General features: G+C 40.7%; 1 long non-coding RNA gene across 1 annotated transcript; it reads left to right on the top strand.

Moving 5' to 3' along the window:
• The first annotated feature begins 7,187 nt into the window (after positions 1-7,187).
• On the top strand, positions 7,188-21,292 carry LOC104146126 (uncharacterized). Its single transcript, XR_694564.2, has 3 exons — positions 7,188-7,699; positions 15,244-15,486; positions 21,110-21,292. It is a non-coding gene; the product is annotated as an uncharacterized lncRNA (long non-coding RNA).
• Positions 21,293-22,027: the final 735 nt, after the last annotated feature.

Below are 22,027 nucleotides of genomic sequence, written 5' to 3'. Positions count from 1 at the left end.
TCTGTCTGGCAGAAGCTGCCTAGTACAGAAAACTAGCAGAAAGCCTTGAGGTCAGATTTGTTTACCTGCAGCTGAACAAATAATATTTTGTTACATCTGAGATAAGAGTCTGTGAGGAAAGGTAGACACTTAACAATCAGCCTGCACGTACTCTAAGTGCCTTGCAGAAGGCCTTAGATGATGCAGTAGTCTCTCACTGATTGGAGAGCAACCTCTTGTACCTCTCAAGAGAGTTCTGCATGTGTTACCATTGGCTTTCTGTAGTGCTGAATATAGGGCATAGTAGTGATGCGTCTACACCAAGCATTGACTGCCAAGCATGGCCTCAAGCATGCTGGTGTAGCCACCTGGCAAAGCAAAGCGCTAACCCAGATGCTAGATACAGTTTAGCTGCATCAGCAAGGCTTGCTCCTGAACTCATCTGTTCTTTTTCTTGAACATTTGCATGGGATGCAAAGACCTTTAATCCAGATCTTTGCTCTGAATCTGAGAGAGGTAAGATCTAGACAAACATACCCAGCATTGCTGGAAAAACCCTTGCTTTCTGGTCTGTTGAAGAAAGGAGCAATAGGGACAAATTTTGTGTACCTAGTTCCTATCATTTTTTCAACCTAAAATATTTGAAAAAAATCATAATTAATTTTATATCTAATTGTCTAGCCCTCTCTGCTGGAAGAAGAAACCACAGGAGGAGGACAGCCGTGGCAGTCAGCCAGCAATGGGAAATCTCTGCTTATCTGAATACGACCATAGGGCCATAGAAATGTCGGTTGAGAGGAGCCTCTAGATTTCAGAGCTCTATTCAGACTTCAGTGGCAAAATCCTAAGCTTTATACTATGGCTAAACAATTTCCTACTGTATTTGTATTTGTATTTCTTCAAGTCCAGTTATCTATCTGAAAATAAGACATAAAAAATAGTAAGTGCCAGTTTGGACTTTCTCTCTGTTTATCTGATTTCCACAAGCAGCACTCTTTTTTATCCATCTCCCTAGCGTATCTGGAGTTGTCAAATGGCAAGGCCAACCTGCTCTTTGCAGGTGGTGGCTACAACAAATGGAACGCAGAAACTCCGAATGGAAAGGCAAAAATCATCACTTCATTTCCTTACTGAGGCATGTGGAACTGAGAACGAGGATACATGCTGGTACAGCATGGCATAGCCCTTAGACTAGCTTTTTTGTTTTCAACTTTACTTTTGGGGTTAAAAACTTTTAATTAAAGAAAAATAAACAAAAGTGGCCAGTATTACTCTCATAGACATAACCAAAGGGGTTTAACCAGTAAAGGAAACAGAGCTGAGAGATTATCTTAAACTTTTTCCCTATTAAAACAATTCGTTTTATATGTTGCCACAATGCAGCAACTTTATCTGAACTTCCTTCCAGCCTCTATAAACATGTCCTTAAAATAAATGTTCTGCATTAATATTTGAAAAATTCATTCTCTCCGTGACATTAGGAAACAACATTTTTAAGTAGTAGTAGTAGAACTTGCTTCAAAGCAAAGCATTGAATTATTTGATGACTTCTGATTCTTTTTTCCAACTTAGTTGGAAAATATGTTTAGTGTATAATCCAACTGTAGCTTTAACATCATTTCTTCTGGCTTCTAGTGAACTTTGTTACATGAAGCTGAGGTTTGGATCAAACAGTTTTTCTGGGGCAAAATCTCCATCAAAACAGTTTGTGTGACTAAAGTCTGAACAAAATCAGTTGGATAAAAAAGACTACCATTTGTTATCCATTTCATGCTGAAGTGAATCGTAAAACTGCTGTTAAGGAATGTCCCTTTCTGATATTCAGTTCTCTCCTTCAGAGAGTGCAATGTATTTTCAAAGAGTGACGGAAAAAAAGTTGCCTTAGGAGAAAAAAAAGTCCGTTTTAGGCACCCACTAAAAGGACTGACCAAAACTGGTGCTGTCATTCAGTGATGACAAAATAGCTTTGTTATCAGTGAGGTTGTCTAGGGGGGATTTCTGCTGGACACTGTGAAAGAAATTATGACAGGGAAAGGATCTGAACATTTTACCGCTTTAGCCTTTAAAGCTTTGAATGTTGGATTCTGATTTGATTCGCATTAGTATGGTTTTCTCAGCATAAGCATGGGCATACCTGATGTGTTAAGCTGAGAAAACTGTTATGGGGAAGCAGTGGATAAGACAGAAAATGTAAGACTCAAGGTTGAGGGCAGGACTGACAGACTTCATGCCTTTCCCTTAGCCTTTGCCCACCATCTCACAGTTCCCCACCAGTGACTTGCTTCAGCCCTCCCAACTTCTTCTAGTTCATTCCAGGGAGATTTGACTGCATGGGGGAAGGTAATGTTTTTTATAGATTTTAACATTGTTGCCTCAAGGTTTATCGTTCAAGTTCTTGCACCGTAAATGGATAACAACAAAGCAACGGGGATGAGAAAACATTTCCAGTGTGTTTCAAGTTGTAAGTGGCACACTTTCACCTCTTTCCCCCTCCTCCCCTCAGCCATCCAGGTGTCTTCAGGAGGACTGTGTTTCTGCACAGGCACCAGCATTTCCAAACAACAAGTGGTTTTGGTTGCCCTCATTTGACACACCACTAGGCAGCTAATCATCAGAAAGCAGAGTAAGAGCCGCTATTTTTAAAGACTTTCATGAAGTCTCAAACTGAAGGCTCAGAAAGTCATCAGCATGCAAAAATAGCCCACGTACAGAGACAGGCAGAGACACTTGTGCAAGCTCAAACTGTGCAACCATAGCAAACTCAGCTTACTTTGAAGTGAGGGTTGTATCAGTGGGGGGACCCTGCATTTCCTGCCCTTTTCCCTTTTCTCTTTCTGTGTGTTCCTTTTTGCCCTGTGGGCCTTTTTCCTTCTTCCTTTTTTTTTTTCTTTTTCTTTTTTACCCTCATAACAGATTCTCGGTGGTTTTACTCTGTTGACAGCAGTAGGCAGCAAATGCTTTGCACACCTTGAAGCAATTTCTTTCCCAGGTCGTGCTGTGCAATGAATCTAATGAGCTTAGATGCTCTAAGTGCAGAGGAACTGAGTTCCTATATATTTCAGGGGGGACAGGAATCTGAGTAAATCCCATTGACCGCAGTAGGAGGTGGTTAGATGTATGTTTAGGATTTGGGGGAAAGGAGTGCAATGCGTAGGAGAGAATGGAGCTCTAAGGAGGGGGGATTTTGTGGTGAATTCTGAACTCCTTGATTTTTCTAATTAAAAAGAAATCACTTAAAACATTGAAGTAAAAAATATTTTTTTTAAATTCCACTCATTTTGGAAATTTCCAGGTTTAGGAAGGATAACTTGTGCGCCAGGAATCCCAGGTCCCCAGGGGACTGATTAGATCCCCAGAGTCAGTCAGAGAAGCCTGGAGGGCTGTTCTGAATTACCACTGAGCATTCAATGGACAATATAGCTGTTAACCATAGTTTAGATCAGCTGTGAGACCTGATTTTTCCTGCACAGAGAATTTTACATTTGAGCCTGGAACTCCTTACAAGCTCCCCCCACCCAACATCCCCAAACGAAGGATGGAATCTCAAAAAAGGCTAAAGTAAATAATGTTTTGTTGCCTGATTTTTACATAGGGCTTCATCATGCAGTCATTATTGGTAATGGAAGAAGAAGAGGTTACTAGTGTGAGGGGGAAAAATCCTACAAATGTTAGGATGATCTACAAGACAAAAGTCCTTGAATTAAAATCTGAAGATTTGAATACAAACTAAGTAGAATAATGTAAGGGTGCATCTGACCAGTTAAGATTTCTAGGGTGGGGGAAGTTGGGGAGGTTTTTGTCTTTATATTTACAATATAAAAAACTTTGGTCATGCATAGTCTTCATTTTGAATAGCCATGTAAATCTCATACATATTACACTTAATGGCTTTGAAATGCCATCCGGATGCTTGCCTTGAAGTCCTTATAGGAATAAATGCTGTGTTTATGTGACATCACAGCCTTGCCTTGCAGATAAGTAGTGTTTTTTTCTTGTTAGTACAGAGCCACCTTTTCCATGTCCCTGCTGTAAATAACCTCCTTATCTGAAGGCAGGATTGCCCACCTGCCTGCTGGGCATCTCTGGAAGATGACAGTAGATTCGTGTTGGCACTTTCCTAGAGAAGCTCATTCTAATTTTCTGCTTATCTGCCAGAGGAGTCTGATCAGACATGCTATTTGAAAGGTGCATTGGGGTTTATAAGCCTCATGAAACAAGGCGGAGGTTAACCCAGGCAACCATCAAGCTGTTATTGAAAATTGGCCTACCTTCAGAGGATAAAAGAGCAGTGGGAGGGTCTCTTCAGGCAAACAGCTAGTGAGTGAATTGCTAAAAAACCTTGATCTTCAAGACACAGAAAGAAGGAGCTTTCTGAACTTGGAGAAGATTGGTAAACTGGAGGTTGACTGTGAAACACTGGTGCCCCCCCACATAGTGGGGATGGGGACTGCGTTGCATGGACACGTGCCAGTTGGAGGAGAGCTTTGCTATGAGGGGATGCTCTCGGGTGCGGTGAAGACAGAGGGATTCTTGCAAACCAGATGGGTAAGTCAGCTCCTCAGAGCTGAATTTCAGATGAAACCTGGACCAGTTCATTATTCCAGGGTGGAACCAGGAATTTCCATGGCTTTGATCAAAATTATACAAAAGTAATGGTTCTGGACATGGCTTGCTTTGAAGTTCTGAACTTGAATTTTGAGAGAATCCAAAATGTAAACTAGAATAAGCTGAAATTTATTTCAATAAACAAATTTTGTGGAAAAAAATATTAAAAATCTAGGAAATCTCCTGGAAAGAAAGGAAATTCGACCTTTTTAACATATTATTTCAAATGTGATGAGAAATATACATCATATTTTAATTCTTCCTCTAAAAGCTGGGAAGGCTGTTAAAAAGACAAATGATAATGAAATGGTAATGTTTTCATTTAAAAGCGGTTTTGCTTTGCTTTTAAAAACTACCTTTTGTGTAATTCACTTTAATTTTCACTTTATCAGAAAGAATGTAGTACAGACTCTTTTGTAGCTTGATAACATGATGGTGTAAGGATTAAAGTTCATACTTTCTATTTCTTTTCCAACTTGCAAAAATCTTGAAAAAGACAAAGAAGTGCCCATTTTGCTCCCAAACCTTTCTTTCGGGAAAATCATTTTTTTCTCCATCTGGAAAATTTCCAAACTTTTTTTTCTGTAAAAATTATTATGAGGAAAAAAAATCTAAGTTGATATTCATCCCTCGTGCACATGAAACATAAAATTTATTTGTACAAATGCTGATGATCAGAGATTACTGAGTTTATCCCAGTCCTGTTCAACTCCAGGGACACTGATTGCTGTAACTGTGGTTATTAAGGAGGCAGGAGCAATATTTTAATGGAACTCCAGATGTGTGGGGTGTGTGTGTGTGCGTTCGTATGTATACACATATGTAAATATATATAAAATATGTGGTTATGTGTTTTCCAGATTACTGGAAACTCTTATATCAAGACACAGACATTTGATTGTGAACAGTGCAATTCATCCTGAAGAGGAACAGTTTACACACAGCTGAAGAACAGAGACACTATTTAAAATGTAAAATTTTCTGTTTCATGAAGCTTTCATCTTGATGGACATTAATGTAACTTTCTTTTGCCAAGCTGAAGATAAACTGTTTGTCTTAAAGTCTTATTCCAAAATAGAGAAATGACTGTAAGTGCCTCACCCCTAAAAGGAACAGTATGTAATGAAACAAAATATGCCTGAACTTATATTTAATTTTGCTGACAAATGACTTTTGAGTGACTGGTTGTTCCTCAGCTTCTTTTCCAGTCCTCTATTTTTATGAGGTTTTTTTTAATACTGATCTTTCCACAAACTGGTGACACACTGTCATCTCAAGATTAGAATTGGTCAGAACATGTTTGATGAAATATATTTTAACTGAAATATGCTGCTTCTTGGAAGCCAAAACATTTTGCAGAGAGATTGGTGTTGATGAATCTTTCAGAGGGGAGGTTTCTGTAGACCAGGATGAGGTTTCTGGTCCTGTCCAATGTGAAAGTCTGACTGAAAGCTTGATCTCTCTAACCCAGAAATAGACGTTTCAACACAATTCCACACCCTTCCATTTGAAAAGTTTTTGTTTTCATTTCAAGACTGTGTGAAAAGATTTGAAAACCTGCAAAGTTCTGAAATGGACTAATTCTACTGTTGCCCAGCCAGCTCTGTTTGAGACCTCCTCTCCCACAAACTGGGGCCAGATTTCTGAAAAACGGCTAGAACTACAGACGTAGTTTTTTTCTTAAGAAGTTGCCGGTCACTTTTGTTGTTCCTTAAGCGTAAGCACTCTTTTTTCTTTGCCATCAAGGCAGGCTAAGAGCTATCGGAGCAGATCACAAGCATGCACACAGCCAGGGGCTGTGGTGTGGTTAACTGGCGCTGGCTTGCTCTTGCACCAGTACGTGCTAGTTTCAGCAGTGTGACTGCTGTGACCTATCCAGAATTTTTTCTTTTTGTGGCAGCCTTAAAAAAAAGTTTTTAAATGTCTGATTTTGAATTCCTCCACAAAGGTGACTTAGTTGAAACCCATACCCGGTTGAACAGGATTGGGTTGCGTTAAAGAAAGCCGTTGTGCCTGTTTCGTCTGAAAGTCTATGGAAGGAAGATATGTAGTTAAGTTTGCAGTTCATAGTGGAGTTAAACTTTTTTTTTGTTTTGAACAATTGTTTCGTTAAATGACTTTAGTGTTAGTTGTACAGACTGAATTTTAGTGAAGTGTTTCTTGCTCTAAAGAGATGGAGTCACATTTTCAACCTTTGATGCCGTGGTTGGATATTAGCTAGATAATCTAAAAATCTGACCAACTCCCCTAATTAGACTTTGATTCTTGCAGTATACAGTGAACTTTACTGGTCATGTTTCCACTCACTGAACTGAGGCCATTTTCCAACATACCTTGAACTTAGCGTAAAACCTGAAATATCTTATCTAAAGCAGTTTTTCTGTGGATTCCCTGAAAGTGCTAGACTTCATCAGGAAAGATTTTTGTTTTATTAATATTTTTTCAAAAGTTAAGCCTTCTTCAAAATTGTGAGTATTTTTGAAAATTGGCTCTCCTATTAGTTGAAGTATTATGAGAAAACACCAATTTCTCCCCTGAAAAGTATAATGAGAACTTGTAAACACTTCTACCCAACTTTTCTTCCACGGAGGACCTTGGGGTGCCATTCTCAAACAAACATATAGCCTACATTCTCCAAGAGATTCCATAACCCACTGGGAAAATTGGGAATCAAATGTCTGTATACTGCTTGAGGAGCTGGGCATTGAAGAATGAAGAATCTGTGTCTGTCTGGCAGTCTGTGCGATGTGGGGTCCTGATCCTTCACCCCACTTTCGAAAATGGGACTTGATGTGACTGAAGTGCTGCAGGAGACTATGCTGCAGACCTTTGAGAGTAAGAACAGTGCAGCGGGACTCCTCAGGGATACTCTGTGTGAGTGGGTTCACAACAGTGGCTGTTAAAATTTGAGTCTGGCAGGCTGAGCCTTCTTGCACGGACAGCCGTTGGTTTTCACTTAATTCAAACAGCCTAATATGCATGGTCCACAGCCCATGGACAGACCATCAGAGAGGAGCCTGTACAGGATATCACCAAGACGACTGCAGTCCATTAAAGGGAAAATACCCAACTGCCTTCTGAAAGCAGGAATTTGTCAATGTGACTAGCTGTTACGGTGGGTGGTCTTTGGACTACTAATACACTGTAGCTGTTAGAAAGGTATTTCCATCCGTTATAATTTGTAGTGTTTACTTACCCTAGCTGTGACACTGCTTTTGACTCTGCAGTTGCAATTGTAAGTAGTAATTCAGTAATCCTGATGTCATATTGCAACAAATAGACCAACCATTATATAGGAAACTGTACTGCAGCAGTCACTGGAAACTTCATAGCATCAGCCAATTTAGTTAAAGGTGACTAATATCTTATCCAGCTTCCAGGGTGCTAAGGATGTTGAGTGTTAAATGTTAATATGTCTACTAGCTCACATGATCTTAAGGAATGGCAGTTTGTTACTTGCCCAAAAAAGGCATCTCTTTTTGCAAAAAAGACCTAATATGTGGCACAAGGGGAAACACTATTTCACTTGCCGTTAGTTTTAACTGCCGTCAATGGCACCCGGAGTTGCCAAAATCAGTTCTGTAAGGAGGAGAAGAAGAACAAATTGTAAAAAACAGTAAATTGAAATCTCTTCTCCTTCTATTTGGAAAACATTTTAAAATCCAGAATATTTCTGTGGAAATTAGAGTCAGTACTCAAAGAATTCATGAGCTGAAGAGGAAAACTACACCCTCTCCACTCCAGCCTCCCCAAGAAAGATGTTCTATTTTGATGAAATATAAGGAGACAGAGAGACTTTCCAGCTTTCCACTGCAGCATTACTCAAGAGTCATTTTTGGAGATGCAGAAAGGCATGTACCACACTGTTTTTTTCAATATACCAGTGATATTCAACATGAGAAGTCCTTAGGGTCCATGGGCTACTTGTAAAGGACCTTTTAGGAGGAGAAAGTTAATATATTCTCTGCAAAACCTGTGGAAGTTTCCAAAAATACCTTTGTTTTCTTTGGAAAATCTGCACTTGTCCGCATGTGGAAATTTCAGTATGACACAAACACTGTAGCAAAGATCAGGATATCCACCTGGTGTGTAAAAGGCTATCATTCAAGATATTTCTGCGCTTTCTTCCACAGCACCTCTACTACAGCCACCACTATCATCCTCTTCTTTTTAAATTGCTCTCCCAGATACAACTCTGCTGTGAAACCAGCCACGTTATAATTGCTTCAGGGCAGTGCAAGAGGCGCATTCAGTTACATCCACAAATAAAGCCACGAAAAGTAAAAATGGGTTCAGTTAAGTGTAACCTTTCCCCACTCCTTTCTTATCTTGCCAGTTTTATAACCTTTGGGACAGAAGCCTTGTTTAAACATGTGCTGGTGTAACACCCTAATTTTAAATACGGACCTGTAGGCAGCAGTATAACATAAGTATTAATACAATAACTATGACTGCAGACCTTAGCTGAACCCTAGAGCCATATTTATTCCACAGTACAAATATAGTTATTCAGCGGTGATCCTTTGCTTGGATAAAATGTTTCCATTCAAAATAATGATAGTGTTTAAATTAATTAAGTTACACCTGAAGTTTGTCCATGATGCTATCTCAGAATAATAACCTAATAGTGGTACCCACAGCCTAATCAAAAACAGGCTTTGTGGTTTTAGGCGACAGACAAACACTTCTGTAGACCTGAGATAAAGAAGATGTAGCACTTCTAAGTGAATTAAGAGCCTCAACCTTACCTTCAAAAGTAACTTAGCCATTAGGACCATATTTTCAAAAGCATTTATGCATTGCTGCTCTCAACAGTAGCAAAGTGTAAATGATAAAGAGAAAGCTCTAAATTATCTGTACTGATTTCAATGGGCCTGAGATGCCTAGGTGCACATGTGCAGCCATTCACACCTATGTAATTTAAAAAATCTGAGCTTAGATGCCTCCCTCACTTTTAAAAATGGGAAATAGCACCACAAAACCTTTATATACAAAAACAGAAATGTGAGCTGAAAGCACCTTAAAAAACAACTTTCAAAGGTATGTTGATGACCTGGGTTGTGAGTAAGGTGCCTGGGAGAGTTGCTAAGAAGTAATTTAACTGTCCAGCAGGCATCTGTTCATGCATTTAGCTGGTGAGGTATTTAGAAAACCTTGTCCCTAAGGACTTTATGCTTGTTGGTTAGACTCCTAAGTCACTGTTGAAAATATTATCTCAAGATTCTGTTCTGAATCATCTCTGCTGTGCCTGGTAAAAGAGTGCCCAATGAAATGGAGTTGTTTAAAAGCAAATACATATTTAAAAAAACAACTTTTTTAAAAAATGTTTTTCTATCTGAAGCTGTCCTGTGAAGTGAACGTAAGGCATAAGGAAAACTCCGTAAAGGCTTGGACTTGCTTTGAGCTCTCACTTGTAGAAAAAGCTTTTTGCCTGGTGTCTTGTATAAATTAATTTAGTGTCATTTGTGCTGAAAGGACATGTTGGCTCTTGATCTATTGCTCACAGGCACTTTTCTTTGTATTTCAGAGAGATAAGAAAGCATTCATGAAGTCACAGCATTTAAAAGGCATAGGTAGAAAGTTCTGTCTCCTTCCTTCCTCCACTTTTCAACTGCAGGAGTTTTTAGAAGTGCTGCTGTGTTGCTGCTCCGCTCAGCTTTCCAGCATTGTCCTTCTGCCATTCAGATCATCTCTGGAGCCTCTTTGCAGCAGAGATGAGCTAGGGACGTTCCAGGTGGGGATGAGAACTAGCTAAGCTGCTGGAACGAAGGAGAGAGTTGGGGCATGGTTACTCTGTAGGATATACTCAGAGATTTTGAACTCTGTCTGAACCAAGTCTGACTAGTTTTGAAGCAAATTGGAAATCACAACCAACAACTGTTTGAAATGTTATCAGAATCAGCCAGCCAGATTATTTAAGGCTGAGAAGGTTGTGAGCAGTGGCACAGAGTTTAGTTGGAGGCCTGTATCTAGCGGTGTCCTCCAGAGGTCAGTCTGGAGGTCCAATATTACTCAGCGACTTAGAGGAAGGGATAGAGTGCCTCCTCAGCAAGTTTGCTGATGACACGAAACAGGGAGGAGTGGCTGATACACCAGAGGGCTGTGCTGCCATTCAGAGGGACCTGGACAGGCTGGGGAGCTGGGCAGAGAGGAACCTCATGAAATTCAACAAAGACAAGTGCAAGGTCCTGCACCTAGGGAGAAATAATCCCCTGCACCAGGACAGGCTGGGGGTTGACCTGCTGGAAAGTAGCTCTGCAGAGAAGGACCTGGGAGTCCTGGTGGACAACAAGTCAAGCATGAGCCAGCAGTGTGCCCTTGTGGCGAAGAAGGCCAATGGGATCCTGGGGTGCATGAGGCAGAGTGTTGCCAGCAGGTGGAGGGAGGTGATCCTGCCCCTCTCCTCAGCCCTGGGGAGGCCTCACCTGGAGTACTGTGTCCACTTCTGGGCTCCCCAGGACAAGAGAGACATAGAGCTCCTGGAGTGAGTTCAGCAAAGGACTACTAAGATGATGAGGGGACTGGAAGATCTCTCCTATGAAGAAAGGCTGAGAGAGCTGGGCCTGTTCAGCCTGGAGAAGAGAAGACTGAGAGGCGATCTCATCAGTGTGTACAAGTATCTGAAGGGAAGGTGTCGAGAGGATGGGGCCAGTCTCTTCTCCGTAGTACCCAGTGACAGGACAAGAGGCAACGGGCACAAACTGAAACACAGGAAGTTCCACCTAAACCTGAGAAAAAACTTCTCGACTGTGAGGGTGACAGAGCACTGGCACAGGTTGCCCAGAGAGGTAGTGGAGTCTCCTTCGCTGGAGAGATGCAAAACCCGTCTGGATGTGATCCTGGGCAATATGCTCTAGAGGACCCTGCTTGAGCAGGGAGGTTGGACTAGATGATCTCCAGAGGTCCCTTCCAACCTAAACCATTCTGATTTTCTGTGATTCTGTGAGTAAGAAAGATAACTTGAAGTATGCAAATTAGCCAATCTGGGCCACTGAGATTGGGCTATTCAGATTGGGGCTAGTCTACTACTATTAGATTAAGGTAGTAAATGAGTTAAATTAACTTGCATTTATTTCTTATTGCTGTGGTTAGGTGCTTTCAAAGCTAGCTCCTCATATCTGGACTGCACCATAGTGTAGCTATAACCTCAGGTCCTGAGTTCAAGGCTGTTGCCTTCAGAGTCAGGGTCTGAGTTTTGACCCATCATAAATTTGGATATGAAAAATTATTACCTTTCAAGGGCAGTGACGTTATTAGATAAACAAATACTTGAACACTCTTTGTGATAGCTCAGAGGCTATAGGAGATGTTCAATGTGAAACGAGATAGTTATTAAAAATGTTTTAACTAAACGCGCAGTACACTCAGGGGCTGACTGAAGTCCTGAGAAAATCACCTCATTTAAAAATACAGCTATGGATGAAGAAGTTCATTTTGTTTCAGCTGCAATGGTTCATGTTAGGAGAGTTCCAATATCAGTTTTTGTGTCAGAAATTCTTGTAGAGCTTTTTTCTAGCAGAGCATTTTTTTTCTCTTTTCATGACTGGTTTTGGCTTGCACTTCCCATGGCTTTACTTCAGTAGTTAGAACTCAGGATTGAAAAACTGGAGACAAATTTCCAATTACCACTTTCTGGTGCCTGCCTTTAAGCAAAGTCCCTCAGTACATCTCTACCTCTGTTCCAAGTCTGTGAAATGACTGTCAGAATTTTTATCTGCCTTAAAAATGAGTTGAGGGCTTTGACTGACTGCAGAAGTGAAAAGGGTTTTTATTTTGGAGCTTCAGGGAGGATTTTTATCTGCTCTGACAGCCTCTAGTAATGCTTCAAAGCAGGAGCTTCCTGTTAGCTAAGGTGAGAAGGCACAAAATAAAGAGTGTGTCAGGCACAGCAGTGCTGGGCCCATAACTGTTGTCTCTCTAACCACATGAGGCCGTGGGGTCTTATCTGCTTTTAGCCTGTTTAGGACTTGTATGTTATATGCCAATCTTTTCTTTCAGTAATTCCATCATTTCAGAGTAAGAAGAAAGTAGGAAGGAAGTAATTTCATCTGCCTTAAAAAAAGTATAGCTTGCTCAGAATTACAGATTTACGTCTCCCAAAAACAGAAAACAGTGGTTCAAACTAGAGCTAAGCATAGGCATATTCTCTCTCCTTGCTTAATATGCAACTATTTCTGACTTTGGAGAGAGGAATACATGCATTTTAAAAGGGAATGCAGACCTAGTTATGAGAGTTTCTTTGTGCAGCTCTTCAGCTCTTCAGGAGGCTCTTCAGCCTTATTATGCAGAGCCCACTCTCACAGAAGCCCTGAGCCTGCTGGTGGTTTTATAATGTACCTGAATGGAGGCTTAAAGTAAGGCCACCAAATTCATTTTCACTCCCAACCTCAAGCAGGATCTGAATGCAGATGAAAGACTGAGGCCCCAACCCACCAAGTCACCTCACTCATAAAAGAGGTCAGAGGAATCAAGAACACATGTGATTTACAGCATAGCAGTAATAGTGGAATTTTATAGTGGCTTTCAATTGTAGCATTGAAATTGATTTCTTTACCTTCTGTGTATTATGTGTAACACTCGCTGTGGTACAGGACCAGAGCAACCCAAGTGGTGTGCATTAGATCCCAGTACAGCAAATAAGTCTCAGCATAATGTTGCCACACATTTATTTCAGGTGACTACATGTCAAGCTCACATGGCTCAAATATGCTTACCCCTGCTTCCGCATATATTTCATAAGTTCATGAGCTGTAGTTGTTAATAATACTAACAAATTCTTGTTTAAAAAAAGGTAGATTCTTTGGTAAATATAATCAACATCTGGTTGTGATTGGGGAGGAGATTGGTACTGGAAGTCATTCTGAGAGGTTTATAATGCTGGTCCTAAAACTTTCTACAAAATCCTCTCCCTCTTCTCCCCCAAACCCTCAAAAAAATCTTTCTTTTTTCACTTGATACTCTGACACTTTCTCTAAGGAAAACTTGGAAAACTTCTCTAGTAGGGAACAGTGCTTAAGATCTAAAGGAAAAGTTCTTATCTATTGCCCCAAGCTACAGCTTCTACATGCTCAACACCTGTAGTTTGATTGATAACACTTTACAAGATGTGATAAAGACACTAAATGCCATTAGTAATATTCCCACACTAGTAATCTTTTCTCAAAGTTATAGGTTCAGTTATTACCAGTAGCAGTTTCTATTTTTTGCTGCAAGCCGGTTTATCGAGGCATGCAAATTTGACTCTGTGCATGCAGTTAAAGCAAGAATATGACCAAGCATATTCTTGTTTCATGTTTAGGTCTGTATGAAAATCAGGAGGAATTGCCTCCAGTTATATTCTGAAGCAGCTGTGAACAAATGAGTCAACATGATAGCGCAATCGAGAGATCTGGTGGACAAGCTCAGGATGAAGAAAGTTTCACTTCATTTGTTTGTGCGAGACTTTTCAGATCTGATGTATAATCTGATGATATTCTCCATTATTTTGCACACTGCGCTTTACATGCGGCTGGGGTATGACAAATACTCTGCCAATAGCACAACTTTGTACTTCATTCTGCAATTTTTTTGATTCAGACTCCTGCACTTTTAGAGCTGAAGGAATGCCATATTAGCACAAAGAGCTTGTTTTTCCCCTAGTCTGGCTTCTTGTGCAATTACTGTTTGTTTCCACAAACTGAGTGCCTGCTACTCTGCACTGGCGTAAATGAGTTTACCTGCCAGATGTCAGGTAAAAAAAATCAGAGTGCCAAACAAAACAAAAAAACAGAAACCAGAGTCATCCTAATGTCACCTAGGGCTTTGTAACAGTGCCCGCAGCCTAGAAGTCTTTAGAAAAGGAAGTTCCAACCCACTGTGGGTGTGAGGGAGCCGAATAAGTCAAACCTGTAGGACACCCAGCAGCTGGGGTCAATCACTTGGACTGCTTGTGTCTAAGGACAGTCCTGCTAGGTAAGACTTCATAGCATTTTGCACCTACCATCACACAGAGCAGGGCAGGGAAGGATCACCTGCTCCAAGCTTGCCAGGCTTGTCTCTATTTTGATTTTGTTCCAAGCCAGCATTGCTGCCCGTGCTTCCATAACGTCAAATACCTACATCAGAAAAGGTCTTGGAACCATAATGGTGATCTGTAGAAAGCCGCACCAGTTTGGTTAGCTTCCAGAGTAGAATTAATGAAAGAAACGGTCCTACATGCTAGGTGAAATGCCTGTTGCCTGGAACTCTTCCTGGGGAAGCAGGCAGAGGTCTCCCTTACATCAAACATTGAGTTCCAGTTTCTCCTGTAAAGCTCTTCCAGGCCGCTCGTTCTGCAGGGAAGTATGTTTACTTTTTTTTGGTAATATTTTAAAATATGAACAGTAATAATCTTCATAAACGACAGGAAGTGGTGCCTTAAATACCTGTTCAAAAAGCACCTTTATTATGACCTCCTGAGCAACACAGTTTTGCTTCTTATTTCTTCACTCCCATTGCAGAGTTGCTAATTAAAGATATCTTGTAGACTCACACAGGAAGGAAAGAATTTCACAAAATATCCTGTTTCCCACCCCTAGGATGGGAATGGAGTGGGGGGAGAGAGAATGAGTCAAAGGATGAGCACAAGAATATAAAGTTAAAACTGCAATAATGACAATAAGGGTTTGTTCTTTTCCACAGGAGCCTGTCCCAAGAAAGGATTCCTGGTGGGCCATTTCCTGTTCACATTGCAGTCTTTCTCATGAGAATCCACTCTTGAACCCTGTGCCTCCCTGTAGGCTGTGACAGATGGTGGCATCCAACTGTCCCTGACTGAGTGAAGTGAGGAAGAGCCAATGGCATGAAGCCATACTGATGGTGCTAGTGTGTGAGGTCTAATCCACAACCAACACTTGTGTTGCAAGAACTGCAGCAAGAAAAAATGTATGTACATAATTGCTTTTGTCTGCTCCAGATAAAATTAGTGTAATAAGTCTCAAGCATGAAAAGACACTTCAAGAGATTTAGTGCATTTTGACTAATCGGTATTAAATCATACTATGAGGGTCTTATCCTGTGACAAGATATCTTGAGGAGTGCTAAGCATCTCTGATGCTCATCAAGAATGCCTAGGAGTAATTAGGGATATTTAGGACGCTCTACAATTGCTCCTGGAATAACTCCTCTTCTAGCTGTGCTGTTGATCTAAACTTCTAATCCCATCCAACCTGAGTAAAGAATTCTCTAGTAGAGGGTTGGAGAAAGCAATACTTGCTAAAGTATGGCATGCTACACCTAGATACTGGTATGGTGTGTAACATATAGAGAAACTGGAAGCATTGGGAGGTGCAGATCCACTGAATGCTGTCATCAATAAAGTACACACTGCAGTTTGAAATCTCTATCTCTCACTTGATTGCTCTCGTAGATGCCCAAAAAATCCCACTCAGAAAACACTTGGCCTTGTGGAAGGTAGTCCAAGGTTATTTTTTGCAAGTTAACTAAAAACTCTGGCTTTGATAGAAGGAAGGTAGAAAGTATCTCTTCCTTTAGCTATCCTCTCAGTAGTAAAATCAACTATTAAGCAATTGTTTCACTTCAGGTTTCAGAGTGTGGGTAAACACCTAGATATGGAAGGTCAGATGACTATATTATGGAAAGGCCTGCCAAGACATTTTCTGCTTGGAGGCAGATTGAGGCATAAAACAATTACAGAAAATATGTGAGGCAGACATAAGAGAAAAATCTGATAGGTCTGATACTGTTAACGTATTCTAATGAAAATGATACCTCCAAAGTTTAAAAAAGTGAGACTTGCTTGTGCAACAGGGTTCAATTACCAGACAGTCCAAGAGCAATAATCTATACTCCACTGAGAAAAAAATTCTTTTTTTCCTCAAACAAAATAACCACTCTTTGGAAGTACCTTTTATTCCTGACAAGTTAGCAGAAACTTTGTAGAGAATTGATAACAGGATGGCAATGCTATTCTTTAGATAGGTAAGTGTGGTATTCCTGTCTAGCAGTGATGATGTCTGCCTGGCTCAGTGCAGCCACTACAGCCTGTTAATGCCACATGAATAAATACAAAGCAAGAGTTGTGCCCTGGCAGAGAGCATTAGGCTGTGTCGCTCTAGCGAAAGCCCTTGAGACAATATTGGAATAATTCTTGTAAAGTTAAATATACCTTTGAATTCCTGCTTCTTTTAAACTGATACTCTATTCCCCTACATTTCATGAAAGTTTTTGTGTATAACTAATCTTAGTTGATCCCATTATTAGATAATAAATGCAGTTGATGGAAATGTGCCAGAGGCTGCGTTTTCAAAAACATAATCACATGCTGCAGTTTCCGGTTTTGTCCCTAATGACTCTGGATATGAAAGCTATGGCTTTCAGAGGAGCAAAGACTTGATCCATTTGTTTTTAGAATAGGAGTCATGCATTTGCTTTTTTTTAGACCTCCAGTGGCCTATTTGGAAAAAAAATGGGTATTAGAGAATATAAATTTTTCTTAGAGTACAGAAATGAAAATACTCAAAGAAGGCATAGAACTAATACCTTTACAATCATCTTCATATTCAAAATACTCGTTGCAGGACTGCAGAAACACAGGTAAGGCTGTAAGATCAAGATAAGACCTTAAAGACTTTAAGTTCATTCTCCTTCACCAAGAAAAGCTGGTTAAATACATTTAAATGCTTTCTAGTACGTGTCAGAGAACAATCGCTGGAAAAACTCAGAGTTTAGTTGGAAGTTGATAAAAATAAGTCAGAACAAAGGTTTCTTATTCTGGAATTGCTATCCTATTATTGTTGTTCAGGAATTGTTGTAGAACGGCTGTTCTGTGATGACTCTCACTCGGAGATAAACCCATCAGCGAACAGCTCAATATTTTCTTTCAACTTTCATATCATTGGCTAAAAACAGAGGTGATATGATACAGAGCTGTTGTCTAGTCCTTATTATATCTATGAGTATCTCATCAAGATAAATGCAAAATATGAGAGTAAATGTTTGCAGGTTGTAAGTGAGGTCAAGTTTTATTAAAGAGAGGTCCAACAGATTCTGTCCTTCACAGTCACAGTGACAGAATTCACATATGCCCCTATATTTGAGAATTTCAGTTCAAACTCCCACTCAGGAAACGTGGTTTAATTTATTTTTCTGTTCCTTTCGTATTGACCAATTTTAACTCCTTAGCTGCAATCACAGTTTATATCATTCAGTGGTTTATCACCAAGAACACCTGTGTGGGAACTGAAGGTGATAAGGAGATTTTCTATACATCACTGTTTTCTATTAGCAAGGTGTGAGCAGTCACTATCTGTTTCCTATTTAAGTAAGATAAGGGAATTATGAAATGGGGTGTGTTCTACCTATGGTCAATATGTAAAATCCCACCTCAAGAGATAAACACTTGGAAACTGTAAATTAAATGTAAAACCAACATCTCAAAGATGTTCATTCATGGATTTTATCATTCATTTGTATTCCAGGACAAATCTTTTTTCTTTTTTGTTTGTTTCCTTTTTTTCTATAACACTCCTTAATGGCCATGCCACTGTGGGGTATTCAGTTGCATCACACTTCTTGTGATCATGTTTGGCTGCTTCTGCTTCTTATACTGCATTGGTGCCTGCAAGGGTGTATGGCTGAATAAAAATGTAGGGAGACTCCTAAATCTAATGGAGTGGTGTGAGCCAAATACCGCCTGATGGGATTGGGCCGAGTTAAAATGAGGTTTTGTCCTTGTAACTTCACTGCAAATAGAGCAGAAATGGAACTTGCCCTTTGAAAGTACTCTTGTTTTTGAAAATGTCCTGCACTGACCATAATACAACTAAGAGGAGGGATGGCTTCTAGAGACAGCACTGGGCTAGGAACCGGGACACCTGTCATGAATTTTCAGAGCCCTGGCCCTCACAGGTATGAAGTTCCTCCATACTGCTGAATTCAGTAGCCTCAACACCTTTGAGAATCTGCCTTCTTATTTTTTGAGTTCCCTGCTAAAATACTAATGCCACTATTATAATCTATGTCTTGCCTATTTAGACTAGAAGCTATTTAAATTAACCTTGCTCTGTAAATGTTACTGGGATCATGGAACATCAATCTACTCCACTCAACCTGATGCAGCTGGGTGCCTGTATTGTGTCCCCAACACAAACAGCTCAAATGCATTATATGTACAGAAACATTGCTGTCTAACCCTAGGCATTTTCCCCTATCTATATTTTGTATATAAATAAGTAGCCTGGCTTTCAGATCTGTTGAACAGCTGGAGCATCTTACTACTCTCCAAAGAGTTGGTTCTGTGCTTCTTAATTTTCTTGAAACTTCTCAAAAAAGTGTTTTTCTGCTGCACGTGTGACAAGACTCCCCCATGGCATAATGCAGCCCTACTGACTTCTGGCATGGTAGCCCATCATTCTACACTAGTAAGGCCTTGCCAGTCTTGTTTTGCATTGTAACCATGCTTCTTGACAGAGAATATGCAGCAGTCATATTTTCTGGGACACAAGAGAAACAGTTAGGAGACTTTTTTTCTGGCTCCAAGATGCTGACTCTGCTTTGCTCATGAGCCTCGTGTTGAGGAGGCTCTGCTGCTTTTCGGGGTACTGCTTGCAACTTGCTGAATTTTCCAGTGTGAGACATGATCTTCTGATATCAAAGCAGATAAATCTACCTGGGTGAGTTTGGCTCACCCAGGACTTTGGTGCCTTGTCAGGCAGCCTTCCTTGTTAGCAGCTGTTTTTCTGTATGGAGGGGCTTAACCATTCCTTCTACTGAACTGAAAAGAGGGGACTTGGCAAGCTCATTGGCTTAATGAGATCTGCAAACTGTCTTTGAATCCAAGACTCCCATGATGGTAATTGTTAGCACTTTTCAACACAGCAGTCTCTATATGGGGTAAAATTTTCAAGAGTGCTTAAGTGAAGGTCAATAAGATATACACATTAAATAAAAAAATAAATAAAACCCTGTACCCATAATTAACAGATGTTTGTGGTCCTGCAATAAGTGAAACTATTTTAACAACATTTTGGTAGAAACCAAACGCTGAAGTAACCCTTTGGTTAAAAAGCAGCATAACCGTGCAGCCTTATGGCAAGGACTGCCTCCCAGAGGAAAAAGCAGCACCGGGGTTCAGGGAACATTTAATTACTTAGACAAAACGAAACGGCGCCAACAGGAGGGTGCTTGGAAGCCCTTCCACTCCGCAGCACCATACTTCGGGGTAGGCTGCCCTTCCTGGTGCCACGGACTGCTTCCTGAAGCTTTCAAGGGTGTTGAACTGATGCCCCGGCCCTCGTGCTCCCTGAGGCACCCTGCTCCACTGCTGCCGCAGCCCCGGGTTGAAGCGCGCATCCCCACAGTGGCCGAGCCCTCGCGTCGGGCACGGCATGATGCGCCCCTGCATCCTGGCCAAGGCAAGGGTGACTTTGCTCCTTTTTCCCCCTCGTGTCGCTTCCTTTTTGGGGCAGCACGAAAAAGGCAGCAGGGAGGAAATCTGTGTGGCCAAGAGAGCTGCTTGAAAAGGCACAGTGCGGTTATCCCTTATGGGATGGGGAGCTGTGTCCCCAGCGGGGAGAGGGCTGCTCCAGATACCTCAGGAAGCCAGAAGAATCATCTCCTGAAATGACGCTACCGAATAGAAAGTGGGGGTAGAACACCATTCCTTGCTCTGTGAAATCTGGCCTTTTCATTTCCTTTGCTTTTACTACATGTGTCCAAAAATGAAGTGTTTCATTTTGGGGGTCAGAAGGAGCTTTTCAGTGCAAAATGACATTTTCCAGTTTTTCACTTCATGTAAGGACTGTGGGGGTTGGGGGGGGGGGGGGAGTTACTTCAGTGTAATCCAAGCTTCCAAAATGTTGCCTGTTCAGCAGTCAAGTTGAAAAGAAATGTAATTATTCATGCAGCCCTACACACTTCACATACAGTAGCAGTGAGTTACACAAATACATATATTTCATTTTAAGGGATTCACTTACACAGTGAAGCAGCAAAGTCTTCAGCAAGATGAACCACAGCGACGTGTTTCAGATTTAGGGCTTGGATTTGTGAGTGCATATGATGGACATAGATGATAGAAATAGAGTATAAATTCCACTTAGATTTATTTGAGTTCTTTCTCCTGTTAAAGCCTGCAGCTTGTGCATTATATCTGATCGTTGCTTGCTTCAGTAACAACCCTGCGTGGGTTGGAATGAAAGCTTTCCACGTAAGCCTCAGCTCTGACGACTTGACTAGCTCTGACCCAAGTAGTAGACTGCTTTCCACTGCAGGCAGAGGAGTTACTACGGTGTAAAGTGAAAGAAGCATCTGTCCCTAGGTAGAATAAATGAAATAGCATTTATCGCAACAAAAACAGCGGAGGCTAACTGGATATCTCATTTATCCTTCTAAATGTAAATGAAAATCATATGTAAAATATTATTAATAAAACAGCTGGCACCTTTGGTTATTTTAAGCCTGAACTCTGCCAAATGCAAATACAATAAATTCAGAGAGAGAAAGCTGGGTAGGCTAGTCCAAAATCTGTTTTTATATTTTTTTACAGAGATGCCAAGACTGTTTGATCAACATGGGAGAGCAATTTGTTGACTCACGAACGTAGCTCTCTCTGATTACTGCTTACATAGCACTTTGGAAAGGTTGGCCAAATACCTTCAAGTCAAGTACCTTGTTATTATGAACATGAGTGCCAATAACAAAGAAAAAATAGCCTACATGTCACTGAATAATAAATCAGGTAGGTAAATAAATGGTTTTTCTAAGAAATGCTCTATTTACATTTCATCACGTGACATGGCTTTGCTTATACTCATGGATGTGATAACACTAAAAAGAGAATATTTCTCTTTCAGTGCAGCATCTTGGCATCAATCATCTAAAAGCATCTAGTATTCTGGGATCTGTTTGCAATCAGACAAATGAAGCAGCAAGAGAGTGGTAAGACCAATTTTTAGCTTAACTCATGAAGCTTCATAGGTAAACATAGCTGGCCTTGTTCAGCAGTCATAAACTACCTCTCTCACATGAGCCTTTGGAATAATTACTCATGCAGAACAGGTATTCATCCTCTTTAAGCACCACATGAATGAGGCCACTGTAAAGTTATGCAAAGAGAATACATTTCCAATCTGATAAGAAGTCCGTAATAATTGCTGGTATTTTCCATAATATTAGTTTAGGGCTACAGCCACAAAAAAGGTTTAGGCATGTAAGCTCTGCCTAGCTGCCTCCGCAGGCATTTGTGGCCAAAATTTAGACACTCGAACCCCCATTCAGCTACTGCCTAACCCTGGAGGCGTCTGAAGTCTGCAAGTGCCTACATTTTTGCCAATAAAATTCCTGAGGTGCCCAAAGGTCTGCTCCTAGGCACGCCTGGAACTGCCTCCTTTTTTTTTTCCTTCTCTTTTACTGTGCTCAGTAAGTAGACATTGATCTCGTATTTAACCCCTGATGACATCCACGA

Source organism: Struthio camelus, chromosome 2 (genome assembly GCF_040807025.1).
Source record: "Struthio camelus isolate bStrCam1 chromosome 2, bStrCam1.hap1, whole genome shotgun sequence".
NCBI lineage: Eukaryota > Metazoa > Chordata > Aves > Struthioniformes > Struthionidae > Struthio > Struthio camelus.
Note: the sequence above shows the minus strand (reverse complement) of the source record. Positions and strands in the feature narration are given on the sequence as shown.